This window comes from Chiloscyllium punctatum, chromosome 10, assembly GCF_047496795.1.
Source record: "Chiloscyllium punctatum isolate Juve2018m chromosome 10, sChiPun1.3, whole genome shotgun sequence".
NCBI lineage: Eukaryota > Metazoa > Chordata > Chondrichthyes > Orectolobiformes > Hemiscylliidae > Chiloscyllium > Chiloscyllium punctatum.
Window position 1 is genome coordinate 50,801,766 of NC_092748.1, and position 14,753 is coordinate 50,816,518.

At 39.9% G+C, this 14,753-nt stretch overlaps 1 protein-coding gene across 2 annotated transcripts in view; it reads left to right on the forward strand.

The window, feature by feature from the left end:
• Positions 1-265: 265 nt before the first annotated feature.
• Positions 266-14,753, forward strand: part of znf385b (zinc finger protein 385B) — a 435,743-nt gene continuing 421,255 nt past the window's right edge. Inside the window, exon 1 of one of the 2 annotated variants that reach the window (XM_072579097.1) lies at positions 266-338. The gene's annotated coding sequence lies outside the window, so the exon portion shown is untranslated. The other variant, XM_072579096.1, reaches the window with a different exon arrangement.

Sequence of the window (14,753 nt, forward strand, 5' to 3'; positions counted from 1 at the left end):
CAACATTTCCGTGTAATCACTGGAACTGATCAACTGTACCCACCGTTCTGTTCTCAAGGGTTAAGCTGAGGTGTGGATGTGATGGACTTATCTCAGAGCCCGTGACAGTTACGCTGTGTGCATTTCCTAAGACACCAGCTTGGAGGTGAGCGGCTCAGCCCTGGGCGCGATGTGCGCAGGCTCCTGTGAAAAGCCGGCGAAGGAATCGGCGGAGCGCGGATCTGCCGCTGCAGCCCAGATCAGCGGTGCTGGGGTTGGGAGCACCCAGATCCTCGAAATCTTGCCCAGATTTTATGTTGAAGCTGCAGCCAGAAGGGACGGCTAACTCCGGGCACGAGGTATTTCCAGGGGATGAGGGGATTGTCTTTTCTCTCTGTGCTTACGGTTGTACTGTTTTTGGAGCTGATCATTCCAGCGAAGGTTGTATGTTTCTTTTTTCTGTGTTTTGTTTTGCTGGTGTAATGTTAAGCATTTTCTCTATTATTAGGCAATATTAGGCGAATCAGGTCGCTGCCGGGTGGTCAGCCCGAGGAAATGTTTTATTGAGAGCTGGAAGTGGTTTAAAATTGTTGTCAATTTCAAGGACTCGTCTCATTATTAAACAGAAATTCTTTGGCATTGAATTCGAAAGGGGCGCTTGGAGCATCGGTTTGATGGGGAACTGTATATAACCGTTGCTTTCCTATTCTGGATTGAGATGGGTTGAAATCACAGCAGGAGCTGTGCGGAAATGTCAGAGAAACTTCAGATGCATGGCGAATAGTTCAACTTGTGCCTTAAATGGCCCCACTGAAGTGACCTACATTGTTTCACGGTCTCGCTCATTTTAAATCTGTAGAATACAAACAAATAACATGATTCCTTTAAAAAAAGAAAGAGCATTTGATGTTAAAAGTGATCATACTTACAATGTATTTTACTGTTTAGTGATTTTGTTAAAATGAACGTGTCAATGGGGGCTGTCATCAAATATTTCCGAGGCTTGATGGAGCGGGGTAATCCAACCAACGGTCTTGACTAAAATGGGAGGGGGAACTGCTCCTTTATCCAGTCCCTAATTTAAATTAGACAGCAGTGACATTGATAAATTATGTAATTTTGGTACAGTGTTTAACTGCCGTATAAAGCGAGGCAAAATTAATATTGTGATGTCTGTCGCCATGTCGCATTGTTTTCGAACGATTGATCCCAGTAGCATCTTCAATGTTGGAAGCAAGGTTCTCAGTTACAGTGCTCTACAGTTGAATTCCTCCGCGAATAAACGGAAATCTCGTGAGACACCTTCACTGGTTATTAATCCAACGTGAGACTGACATACAGTAATGAAGAAACGGTTTGCTTTGATAGGTTCCTGTCAGTCACTCAAGCCACAGATGTACTGCTAATCCGCTTTGTTCGAGGCAAAACCAATCAGGTCTAAATATAGCACTGTGGCACGGAGAGCAAATAATTTTAATTACGAGTTGTACATGTGGTCATGATCGAGAGAGTCAGACATCTTCCTATCCTCCCGTGGTTCTTTTAACCAGTTCTGATGAGTTCATCTAATGTTCTGTTATTGATCAAAGAGAAGGGAAGGTAGATGGATTTCCTCAGATCAATGCTTTAAAATCAGCTAGTTGGCTGTTTCTTTGAAGAGTCCAGAGTGTGGTGCTGGAAAAGCACAGCAGGTCAGGCAGCATCCGAGGAGCAGGAGAATTGAATGATTCCTGGTGAAGGACTTACGCCCGAAACGTCGATCCTCCTGCTCCTCAGATGTAGCCTGACCTGTTGTGCTTTTCCAGCACCCCACTCTGATCAGCATCTGCAGTGCTCACTTTATCTTGGTTCTTTGAAGAACTTGATGAGGTTCAGTTTGCAGCTTCTAACGTGAGCTTCATGGAAGCTTCACTGTGACCGAGACAATTGAGTGTGTGGGCAAACACGGGGAGATGTAGTATAATGTGGATAAATGTGACTTTGTGCGTTTGCGCGTGGAAAGCAAAAAGGCAGACTATGATTTAAATGGTAATTATATTGAGAATTGTGGATGTACAAAGAAATCTGGGTATCCTTGTCCACCATGCAATTAAAGTTAACAGGCAAGAGCAGTAGGTGATGAGAAAGGCAAGTGTGTAGGCTGGGTATCATTTACTTGTAGGTCTGAAAACCGAAAAAGATCCAAAAACAGAACCTCTTTTCAGAAGATGGCCCAAATAGACCTGTAGACACACTGAGTTCAGGCCCATTGGAATATTACTTTGCTTAACTTCATCAGTCCCAAACAAATCTAAATTTTTTTTCCACAAATGGCCAAACACAGCATGTCAATGGTTCTGTTTGGATCTGTTCAGGTCCTTTTTGAGAGAAAAAAATGCTTTTCAGTTCATTCAGGTTGTGAAATTCTTTTCCAAAGGACCCATGCAGACTAGGAGAATCAAAAACCAAAAATATATTTTATCTGAAAACCAGTAGGTGATAAGGTTTGCAGATTAAGGATTTCCAACTTGTCTACTGGCCTTGAAAGAGGATTTGAGTCTTTAAGTAGGCGTGATAATGCAGGCCTTGATGAGACCATACCTGACGTATTGTGTGCAGTTTCTTGTCCCTCCCTAAGGAAAGATGCAGTTGAATTGAATTGAATCAATTATTGTTACATGTATTCAATATAAAATGCAGTGAAAACTGTGTATCATTGCCATGCATAGGTACCATTCACATTAACTTATCGATAAAGAAAGACAACTTAAAAAGCATCCAACGTTTCCTCTGCACTGTTACAGTCACCTTGGCTTCACCAGCCCATACCATGCTGCAGTCAGTTGACATAGATGAAGGGCAGTTCAGGTTCACAAGGCTTGATACTGAGTGCTGTGCGATAAAGAGAGCTTTGTTTGACTGGGCCTGTGTTCACTAGAATTTAGAAGTCTTCAAAAGGGAATTAATTGAAAGGCATAAATTCTAACCAGGCTGGACAGACAAGATGCAGAGAGGTGACTTCCCTTGGTTGGGGAATTGAGGATCAGAGATCTCAGGGTATGGAGAGTCCATTTAGGACGGAGGTGAGATGTTTCTCCTCTTAGAGAGTTGTCAACCTGCAGAGTTTGCCAATACAGAAGCCTGAGGAGGCCAGGTCACTGGATGTATTCAAGAAAGAGATTTGATGCAGTTTTGGATATTAAAGACACCAAGAAATTTGGAAGGAAAGTGAGAATATGGTGTAGAGATAGAGGATCAGCGATGATCATATTGAATAGAGGTACTGCCTCAAGGAGCTGAATGGCCTGCACTGCTCCTCATTGTTATTGAGACAAAGATTCAAGGCCATGGTACCTGTGTTAGATGCCACCCTAATCAAGAGTAAATTAGGAAGGATTGTGAACCAGGGATTAGCACCTTTTCAAACCTAGTTTGAAAATTAAAAAAGTGGACTCGAAAGACAGATGCTAGCAAAACTCTTTTTTAAATGTCCCAAGGAAAAAATGTGTTAACATGAGTGATGATGAGTTTAATCTCTACATCATGTGAGTAAATGGGCAAAAGGACAGCTGTGCCGATAGACAGATTTGCAGCTTGGAAGAGAAAAGAGAGTTCAGATGTCTATTGATATCCCCACAGTACTTTGTTTTGAAATGTATTCTGGAGAAGTTGCCCCAGAGTCGATTATGGCCAAAGATGAAATGGTTGATCACCACTTGGATAACAGTATTTTCTGATAATCATCTCTAGGTATGATTCTCCACAGCAAGGGGTGCAGCACTACAGTTCTGAAATTAATAGCACTGATTGGGAAATGGGCATTTGATATGAAATGAAAGCAGATGTCTTCGACACTGCTTTATTAATGATGGCTGATGTGGGAATGATGCTTGAGATGGGAGAGAAGAATGAATATCGATGAATGAAGACTGTTTTGGAATACAGCCATGAAAGTTTTTTTAAAAAAATGGTTTGCAAGTGATAAAGATGAAGGAATAGTGTCTTTGGGGGCTTCAAAAAATGACATATTCCAGATTGAAGGCAATAGAAAGAATGGATTGCTAAATCATTGCATTGAGCGGAATGGACTGATTAGTATTAAAGAAAGATGAGTGACTATAAAGTGGAACAGTTTTATGAGTCACTCAGGATGTAGATGTTGCTGACAAGTCCAACATTTATTGGCCATCAGTAACTGCACATAAGAAAGCAGCAGCAAGTTTATTCCTTGACATCTTATAATCCACGTACTGCAGCTAACTTGGTGCTTTTTGTTTGGGGAGTTGGAGTATTTTGTTTGTTATATTTCAAATTTGCGTGGTGGATGAAAGAAACATGCAATAGTGATGATATTCCTGTGTGCCTGCTACTAATGTACCTGTAGGTTTAAATAAAGTTGGGTGGTGGGAGGTGGAGAGGTGGGAACAGCGCTGTCAAAGAACTTGTGCCGAATTGTTGCAATGCATCAAATACATGTTGTGATGCTTGATAGGCTAGAAGCTTACAATCATGAATGAGATGTGGATCAAGTTTGTCTTGAATGTGCGTGAATGATCTTGAGTTTTAAAGAGTTTTACCTACTGAAGTATGTATCCTTTAGGTGGTGGAAAAATGTCCTGAAGAGTGACCCATCTCTGTTGAAGTGATTATAACCACAGCATTTATGTGACTGGTCTGGTTAGCATTTTGGATCCTTAGTGGACTTTGAAGAACAATGATTTAACAATAGTTATGTTGTATAATGTCAATAGAGGTTAGATACACTTGTTGAAAGTCATCACTGTGTAGCACGTGCGAGACCATGTTACATCCATCAGCCCAAGCTGAAATGTTCTGATTTGTGTCAGGTGCAGGTACCGGCTGCTTCAATATCTGAGAAGTAGCAAAATTGAAACTGAACACACTTCAATCATCAGTTCACTCTCCCATTTCTGACTTCAGATTCAGGCAATGTAATTGATGAAGTAGCTGAAGAAAGTTGGGTTTGAGGTACAGTCCTGAAGAAACTCCAGCCATATCCTGGGACTATATTGATTGGGTTTCAATGACCACACCCACCTTCCTTTGCACTGGTTATGATTTCAACCAGTTGAGATTAAATACCTCCATTCCCCACACCCCAACTCCCCTCTCTGAATTAATTCTAATTTCTATAGGGATCCTTCATGCAACAGTTGGTCAAATCATGCCTTGGATCAAGGGCTGTGGCTGAGACCCTGGGGCTCAAGTTAATTTCTTGTGCATGCTTGGATCAAGGCTGTAGTAAATTGTTCTCAATAAAATCCAAATGAATAACATTGTCGGTTTTAATCACTTTACTGATGATTGAGAGTTCAAGTGTTCTTGTTGCACGTGTTATTGTCCTTATCTTTGAGCAGGAGGCCCAAGTGCAAGTCCCACATGCTCTGAAGGTGTATAATAACATCCCTGAACATCTGAAAATATTTCTGCAAGCCAGCTATTTGAATAGTAGTGGGAGTGGATTCATCTGGCCTTTCATGAATGGGTTCACCTCTTAGTTTTCCAATTTGGGTTGATGCCACATTTGTAAATGTACTGGAAAAACTTGGCTAGAGATCCAAACAGTTCTGGCGTACTTCATATTCATTAATGAGACTTGGTTGCTGTTTGGGCCAGGTCCCTAGTTGTTTTTGAGAAGGTGGTGATGAACTGCCGCCTTGAACTGCTGTGGTCCCTGAGGTAGCTATCTGATGAAGGAGTAGTACTTTGAAAGCTTGTACTTCCAAATAAAACTGGACTATAACCTGGTGTTGTGTGATCTTTAACTTTGTACACTCACAATGCTATTGGGGAGCGTATTTCAGCATTTTGATTCAGCAATAGTAAAGGAAGGTGAGTGACTTGGAGGAAAACTTGCAGGTGGTGATGTTTCCCTGTATCTGCTGACCTTGTTCTGGATGGCAGTGGGTCATGGGTTTGCAAGATGCTTTTTAAGGAGATTAGTTGAATTTTTGTATTGCATCTTGTAGATCGTAAACACAGCTGCCACTGAGTATTAGTGCTGGAAGGAGTGGATGTTTGTGCATGTAGTGCTAATCAAACAGGCTGCTTTGTCCTGCATGGTGTGAAGCTTCTTGACGTTGTTAGAGCTACTCATCTAGGCAAATAGGGAGCATTTTATCATAGTCCTGACTTGTGCCTTGTTGATGGTGACCAGTCTTCAGGTCATCAGGAGGTGAGCTATTCGCTGCAGGATTCCTAGCCTCTGACCTGCTCTTGTAACCACTATAATCACATAACCTCTCTGGTTGAGTTTCTAGTCAATAGTAACCCCCATGATGTTGATAGTGGAAGACTGTGCATTTTCGGTAATAAAGCAGGGGTGATGACAGGGTTGAGAACCTTTTGGCTGTATCCAGTGCGCATAATTTTTTTAATGTAGTGCATCAAACTGGCTGAAGACAAGCATTGGAAATATTGAGGAGACATTTTGAAGTGGCTGAGAACTTACATGTGCTTAGCACTTTCAGCTGAAGATGGTTGAGTGTTTCAACTTGTAGATAGATTAGATTACTTAGTGTGGAAACAGGCCCTTCAGCCCAACGAGTCCACACAGACCCTCCAGAGAGCAACCCACCCAGACCCATTCCCCTACATTTACCCCTTCAGGCAATTTAGCATGGCCAATTCACCTAACCTGCACATTTTTGGACTGTGGGAGGAAACCAGAGTACCCAGAGGAAACCCAGGCAGACACGTGGAGAATGTGCAAAGTCCATATAGACAGTTGCCTGAGCTGGGAATTGAACCCGGGTCTCTGGCGCTGTGAGGCAGCAGTGCGAACTGCTGTGCCGCCCACCCGTAGTTATGCTGGGCACCTCCATGTTTGAGGGTATGACGATACATGGAGCTGACAGTTAGTTGTTTATTGTCCCCACTATAATTTGTGATTGGCTGTGGCAGGTATACAGAACTTTGATCTGATATTTTGGTTTTTTCCATCACATAGTTCTAGTTGCAGCATGCTGCTTCTCTTTTTACCCTTATGTTCTAACTTAACTAAGTTGGCACCTCATTTTTCCTCATATCTAGCATTGTTGGTTGAAGCTGAGTGGTATTATTATGTTTTGAACTCCGTTTTGGTCAAACTGAGTGTCTTCCTAGGCCATTTCAGATGGCAGCTTAAAGTATTGCTGGAAAAGCGCAGCAGGTCAGGCAGCATCAAAGGAACAGGAGAATCGACGTTTTGGGCATAAACCCTTCTTCAGGATGCTGCCTGACCTGCTGCGCTTTTCCAGCAACACATTTTTAAGCTCTGACCTCCAGCATCTGCAGTCCTCACTTTCTCCCATTTCAGATGGCAGTTAAGAATCACCAGATTGCCATGAGTCTGAAGCCACATATAGAATGGTCCAGGTAGCAAGGGCAGGATTCCTTGCTATAAAAGGCTTTACTGGCCCCAAATAGATTTTTAAAAAAATGGTAGTCTTGTGATTTGGGCACTATTACTGAAAATGTTCTTCCTAGATATATTAAATTAGATTAAATTATATTCTTGAACTGTATCGTGTGATTTAAATTTTTCTCTCAATTTTGGATGCACAGTCCAGTACTATAACTGCAATCCTATCATATACAATTAACTTTTGAGACCTCTTGGTGCTCTAACTAGTCTTGTTTGGGACAGTAGTGGAAAGATAGTGCTGAAAACTCCAAGTGATCTTAGATTAAGGCCCGCTTTCAAGAATGTGTTTGTTTTGGATTAAATGCAGACCATATGACGGAGAAGCCGAAGTAGATTATTCAGCCTTTCAAATCTCTTCCACCATTCGGTAAGATCATGGCTGATCTGATAATCCTCAATTTCATGCCATTTCCTTGTAACCCCTGATTTCCTTACTGATTAAAAATCTATCTATCTCAATCTTGAATCTACTTCATGATCCAGCCTGAACAACTCTCTGCAGTAAAGAATACAACTACTCTCTGAGAGATGAAATTCCTCCTCATCCCTGTCCTAAATGTGTGTTGCCTTATTCTGAGTTTATACCCTCTGGTCCAAAGTCCTCCCACAAGGGGAAATGACCTTTACACATCTACCCTTTCAAGTCTTCTAGGAATGTTACATATTTCAATCAGATTGTCTCTCGTCTCCATATTCCAATGAGTTGTGGACCAGAATTTCAACCTCTGCTCATAAGACAATCCCTCCATACATGATAACAGCCCAGTAAACCATTTCTGTCTGCCTCCAACACCAGTATATCTTGCCTTAGATAAGGGGCCCAAAATTATTCATGATATGTATCATACCATAACTAACCATTGCTAGGTCAGATTACAGAAGCCATTTTAGCAAAACCTTCCTCCAAAGATGGTCAATACCCTTCGAAATAAAAGCCAAGATTCCATTTGCCTTCCCTCTTACCCAATGAAATTGTGTCTTTGTGATTCATGGGTGAAGACTGCTAAACCCCCGGCAATTTAAATAATGTTCAGCTCTTATGTTTTTCCTGCCAAAGTGCATATCATCATATTTTCCCACGTTATATTCTATCTGCTAAGTTTTTGTCCACTCACTTAACCTGTCTAAATCCCTGTGTAGACTGTTGTCCTCACCATTTGCCTTCCCACTTATTTTTTGTGTCATCCCAAATGTGGCTACAGTACATTCACTTTCCTCATCCAAGTCATTAATATTGTCTCAAAGCTGGTCTCTTTTTCTAAAAGCTGTTCCTTTTCTCAAGGATACTGTGTCCTTGATTTTTTTTTCAGGGGGTCATAAAACCTTTCCGGCTCCAAGGTGACTAGTTTCATACAGTGATGAAAAAGGATGTTGAGAGGCCTTTTGTTTATATATAAACAGGTGAGACTTCAGGCCAAAGTGGTCATGTTTTAGAAGTGACCTGTATAATGAAAGGGGAGCGGTCAGTTCTCTAGCTGAACAGTTCAGGCCAGAACTCGTAAGGAGTTCAGCTATGTGAAAACAGGTTGTGAAACTTGCTCTCTCCTTCTGCCCTTCGAACTTCAACCTGTAAGCATTTGTTCCCTTTTTACTGTTTTTAAAGCGAGTTTGCTTATTGGGGCTGTTGTGTATATTCGGAACAGCATAATTAACTCTAGTTTGGTTAGGCTGAGTTCTGTAGGGATATTTCTTCTGTTTTTGTGCTTCTTTGTGTAATTTTGTGAATAAATTTTTGTCTGTTTTAAAATTCTGTAGTCAACCTCGCTAACTTACTCTGGTTAATTTTTACTTACCGAAACAAATTGCAAGTTATGGTCTGGGCTGCCTGCTTAAGAATGTTCTGAGTGATCTGGCCTAGTCCACAACAATATGTGTTGTAAGTAATTGTGGCCCCAGCATCAATCCAGGAGGCACATCATTAGTTACAGGTCGCCATCCTAAAAATGTCCCCTCATCCCAATCTCTTTCTTCTGTTAGTTAGCCAATCCTATCTTCATACTAATATACTACCTCCAACATGTTTGGCTCTCATTAAGTAGACAAATGTCTTCTGAAAATCCAAATGTATTGCATCCACTGATTCCCTTCTGCTCATTCTGCTTGTTAGCTCCTCAAAGATATCTAATAAATTTATCAGGTGTGCTTTCCCCTTCATGAAGTCACGCTGCTCTGCTTGATGATATGATGTCATTCTAAATGTTTGTTTTCATATCCTTTACGATGGACTTCAAAACTTTCCCAATAATTACTAGTGAAATGTGTTGAGTGGCACCTATTGTATTAATAGCTGATTTTCAAATACATGGTGTAGGAGAGCTACTTTTTTTTGTCACTGCAGTAATTTTCTTTACCTTTATTGTGTCAATCTGCATGTCGCCTCTTGAAGTAGCACTTACTGCACTGGACTGTGAAAGTATTTTTACACTTTTTTAAAGCATAAAAGTGGTTGCATGATTTAGAAAAAAGAAACATAGGACATATCATCAAATATTCCAGAAGTATTGTATTTATGGATATTTTACTGCTTAATTTGTTTAGTGCATGTCATTTGACAGTGGCAAATTTGAGTGCTGCAGCAACTTTGTGTCAACTGAGTCAACCTGTTTTATCTCTGTTTCATTAGTAGTAAAAAAAATTATTTAGAATGTACAGCATAGAAAGAGGCCGCTTACTTCATCTGATTCAAGCTGCACACACTCTTTTCTCTCACCTTAATTTAGCTGAGTTGTTTTCTTTTGTCAGATTCTTTCATCTGTTCTCACTTGAGATTATTGGACACTGGGAGAATTGGGGGATATGAGAGGTGGGTGAGAAAATAGAATTGAGGCAGATGATGAGCCCTGATCTTACTGAATGATAGAGTAGGCTCAAGAGGCCGTATGCCTTCTCCTGCTGTTTCTCATATGTTGCAGTCATCCTGAATATTAACTGTATCAAGTAGTTTGGTATTACTTGCAAGTTTTCAAATTGTTCAAGTACAATTCACAAAAACACGTTACCTTTTGTAGGTCTAGATTTTAGAACCAACAAATATGTGACTGTTTGAACCACTCCAGAAAGAACAATCCAAGTCTAAATTTTACATCAGCATATAAAACATCAGTCCTTTAAATATTTCTTTCCTGCATGCTCAGTTACATTTTTTTTGTTTTTTAATGTAGTAAATGTATTTTGTTTAGAAACTGTTATACTTGATTTTAAGTATTTGTTCATTCATGCACACTTATGCATTTTTTTTGTTTTGACAAAGCTGTTCTGTGTCAGCAAACAAACTATGATGTTTGTAGTTCATTTAAAGTTATTCTGGCTTGTGGCAGAACTTTGAAATTATGATCGTAGTTTTATTAAAACTATGCCTTCTTAAAATTTTCGAGTTGAGTTAAATAGGTGCAGCTTTGTATCTGCTTAAATGTTCTGCAGCATTTGAAGTTTTGTCAATTAGCAAGAAACATTTGTAATTTTCCTCTTTAAACTTATTCATTATTCATGTAAATAGAGCAAAAAGAATGACATATATCCTTTTGACATTAACCTATTTTCACAAGTTCAGAAATAATTGTAACTGGGAAGAAAGTATTATTTTGAGCACTTTTGTATTAACACTACTCTGCTCCTCTAACTGTGTAGTTAAGTTTTTTTTCTGAAAAACTGCTGTTGGATAAATTGAAATATGAAAGATGTCACTTGAGTCAATATTGCCATTCCAATGTAAAAATTTAGCGTACTTTAGTGAACTGCAAATAACTTCACAGTGGAGAGAGATATGAAAGGCATTTTCTTGGGATTATCTTTGAACCGCAGTACAAAATCTTTGCTTGTCTTTAGCAATCCAGATGTGTTTAGTGAGAACACTTAATGATTGAGACGGTTTCAATTATGAGTTATTGGGGTCTTCGATCTCAAAACCGAAGCTGTTTTCTTTTACATATCTGTACATTTACTTACTGCAGGTGAATTTTCAGACCTGTGCTATCCTTTAAGAATGAAAATTTCTGAATTAATCCTTTCACTTTTTCTTTCAAATCACCTACTGAGTTTTCAAACTTGGCAGCAATCAGTGCTGAACTCAAGTTTCGTATGTTTAGATTTTATAATGCTTAATAATTTTATATTTTGTCCAAGAAAAAAATTCTGGGGATCAAGTATTTTGTTTACATGGAATTACCATATGTACCCTTTGGATGAACTTATACAGGGAAGATCAGAAGTTTGGTTATATATCGCTTGTGAACTGCATGGGTCATTTGAAATCATCTTGCAAATGATATTGAAGTTACCGTACTGTTTGGATTTGAACAGGGGTCCAAACTTAGTGGAGCAAACTGTGTCTCACCATTTGGAATATATTCCAGTACGTTAGTCATAGCCAGTTTAAAATAAATGTCCTGCTGCTTAAGTCTTTTTCTAAGCTTATCCAGATTAATTTATAGGTTGAATGCAGGAGCTGTGATCCATGGTTTCTTCTTTAAAAAAAAGTGTTGTGAAATTCTTGCAAGATAAAATGGCCAGACTGCTTTTGAAGATATGCGCAGACTCCCTCCCTCTGCTGTTACAAATAAATATGTTAGATTCAAACAAACAGAATGCATGTTGTACTTTTTCAAAGCACTACACATGAGAAATATACTTGAAAGACATGGATGTTTTTACGCAAGTTCAGACCACCCATGCGTAGAAGTGTCCACCCATCGGAAGAATTTCAATCGCATTTAAACACTGTATAAACAAGGTGGTGTTTGATAGAAACGTTCAACAATATTGGAACACAATGGAATTTTTGAAACAAGTGATCCCACCAAATGTAACCTTGTTCTTCCTGGGTGTTTCTGTAGTCTATTTCCTTCCTCCGCTCGCAAGGTTATTCCTCTCAGTGACTTGAATTACATCATTACAGCACAAAGGGGTTGTTAGGTCTGCCCTCTTTCTGGTAAAGTTGTAACTGATGATGTTTGTGTGTGAAAGATTTCATGGTACAGTCTGCAACAGAACAAGGAAGGGAGGATGCCAAACTTGAAGAAATTCTCTTGGTGTCCAAGCCAATACTTAAAAACTTATATCTCAAGTAACATCAGAATAAAAGTGAATGTTAATTTATGTTGCTGTTTTAGGGTTGAGTCTTTTGCTTTGAAGTTTAATTTCCTGGAGCTACATTTGGCAATATCATGTTAGAGTGCTGTGGAATTCTGCCTCTTCCTCTATCAATCAAAAACATTGAATACAATCTTTTATTACAATCCACCCCCAATTTTTGTAACAGTTTAACTATTCGGAAAATGCTTAATTAGATTGCTAAATTTGGAAATGCAGAGTTAGAAAGTTATTCAAAATGTCATCCCTATAATGGAGATCATGACTAGAGAGATTATAAAAGAGGAAACATTAGGCAAAATTGTCTAGACTGGACTCCTTACACCTTGCAGTTTCTTTTTTATCTCTAATAAAAAGAACAGAGAAACAGTAGAGAAGGTACAACAACGGTTTGTGAGGATGACATGGAGCTGAGAATTTGAGCATCTGCAGTGTTTTTGGTGTTTAGGGGCAGTTTGGATTCATTTCAAGGTGAGGCAAGGTGAATGAATAAGATGGAAATAAAAAGCAACATCTGCTTGAAGGGTTAGATGAAGAGGAGACCACATTTGTTTATGAGGAGCTTAGTTACTGGTGGAGATGAGTTAAGCTGATTCACCCTTGCCTGTGTTGTAGTTTACTTTTTGTGCCAATTACACACCACAGAGCTGAACAAAACTAATTGTAAGTCAGAGGTACACCTCCTTGACTGTCTTGAAATGTGGTAGCTTCCTGAGGATAACGTCAGCTGTGTTTGAGTTTATACCACACGTGCGACTGTCCAGACTGTGAGACATATGTTAGGTATGTGTGATGTGATGACTAAGCCATAATTATTTCACTAGCGTGATCATTACAAAAATGACTCTTCTGTTTCACTATAAACTGCTAACTTCACTATATTTAGTTCTCTATATTGATCAGCTCAGAGCAATAATTGTAATTAGACTCATGGAGTCACAGGGTTAGACAGCATGGAAACAGACCCTTCGGTCCAACTAGTCCATGCTGACCAGGTTTGCAAACTAAACTAGTCCCACTTGTCTGCGTTTGGCCCACATCCCTCTCAGGTTACAAAGGGATCTTGATCAAATGGGTGAATGGGCTGAGAAATGGCAGATGGAATTCAAACTGGATACTTATGAGGTATTGCATTTTGATATAACAAACAAGGGTGTAGGGCTTCCACAATTAATGGTAGGGCCTTGGGTAGCATTGTAGAACAGAGACCTAGGGGTGCAGGTACATAATTCTTTGAAGTTTGAGTCACATATAGACAGGGTGGTTAAGAAGGCGTTTGGCGTGGTTGCCTTCATTGCTCAGTCCTTTTGAGTACAGGAGTTCAAAAGTCGTGTTGAGGTTGAACTGGACATTGGTGAGGCCTCTTCTGGAATTCTGTGTCCAGTTCTGGTCGCCCAGTTATGGGAAACATATTGTCAAGCTGCAGAAGGCTCGGATGTTGCTCGGATTTACCAGGATGTTGCTGAGTATGAAAGGTTTGAGTTAGGCTGGATAGGCTGGGACTTTTTTTCACTGAAGTGTAGGAGGTTGAGAGGCGATCTGATAGAAGTTTAGAAAATAGTGAGAGGTATAGATAGAGTTAACGGTGGTTGTCTTTTACCTCGGACTGGCGATTTCAAGTTAAGGGGCCACATTTTTAAGGTGGAAGGAGAGAGATTTTAAAAAAGACATGAGGCAAATTATTTTATTCAGAGGCGAGTTCATGTATGGAATGAACTTCCTGAGAAAGTGATGGATGTGGGTATAGCAACACTATTTAAAAGACATTTGGGTAGATCCATGAATAGGAAAGGTTTGGAGAAATATGGGCTGGGAGCAGACAGAGGGGACTAGTTTAGTTTGCGATTATGTTCAGTGGGGACTGGTTGGACCGAGTGGTCTGTTTCCGTGCTGAAAGAATCCATAACTGCATTATTCATGTGCTTATCCAAATGTCTATTAAATGTTGTAACTGTCCCTGAACCCACCACTTCCTCTGGCAGTTCATTCCATACGCAAGCCACTCTCTGTGTAAAACAGTTACCCCTCGTGTTCATTTTAAATCGTTCTCCTTTTACCTTAAAGATATACCCCCTAGGTTTGAACCATCCCACTCTGAGAAAAAGATGATTGCTATTCACCTTATCTGTGCCCTTCATGATTTTATAAACTTCAATAAAAGGTCACCCTTCAACCTCCTACAGTCCAGTGAAAAAAAAAGTCCCAGCCTATCCAGCATATTTTTTTATAACCCAAACCCTCCATTCCTGGCAACTTCCTGGTGAATCTTTTCTGAATTCTC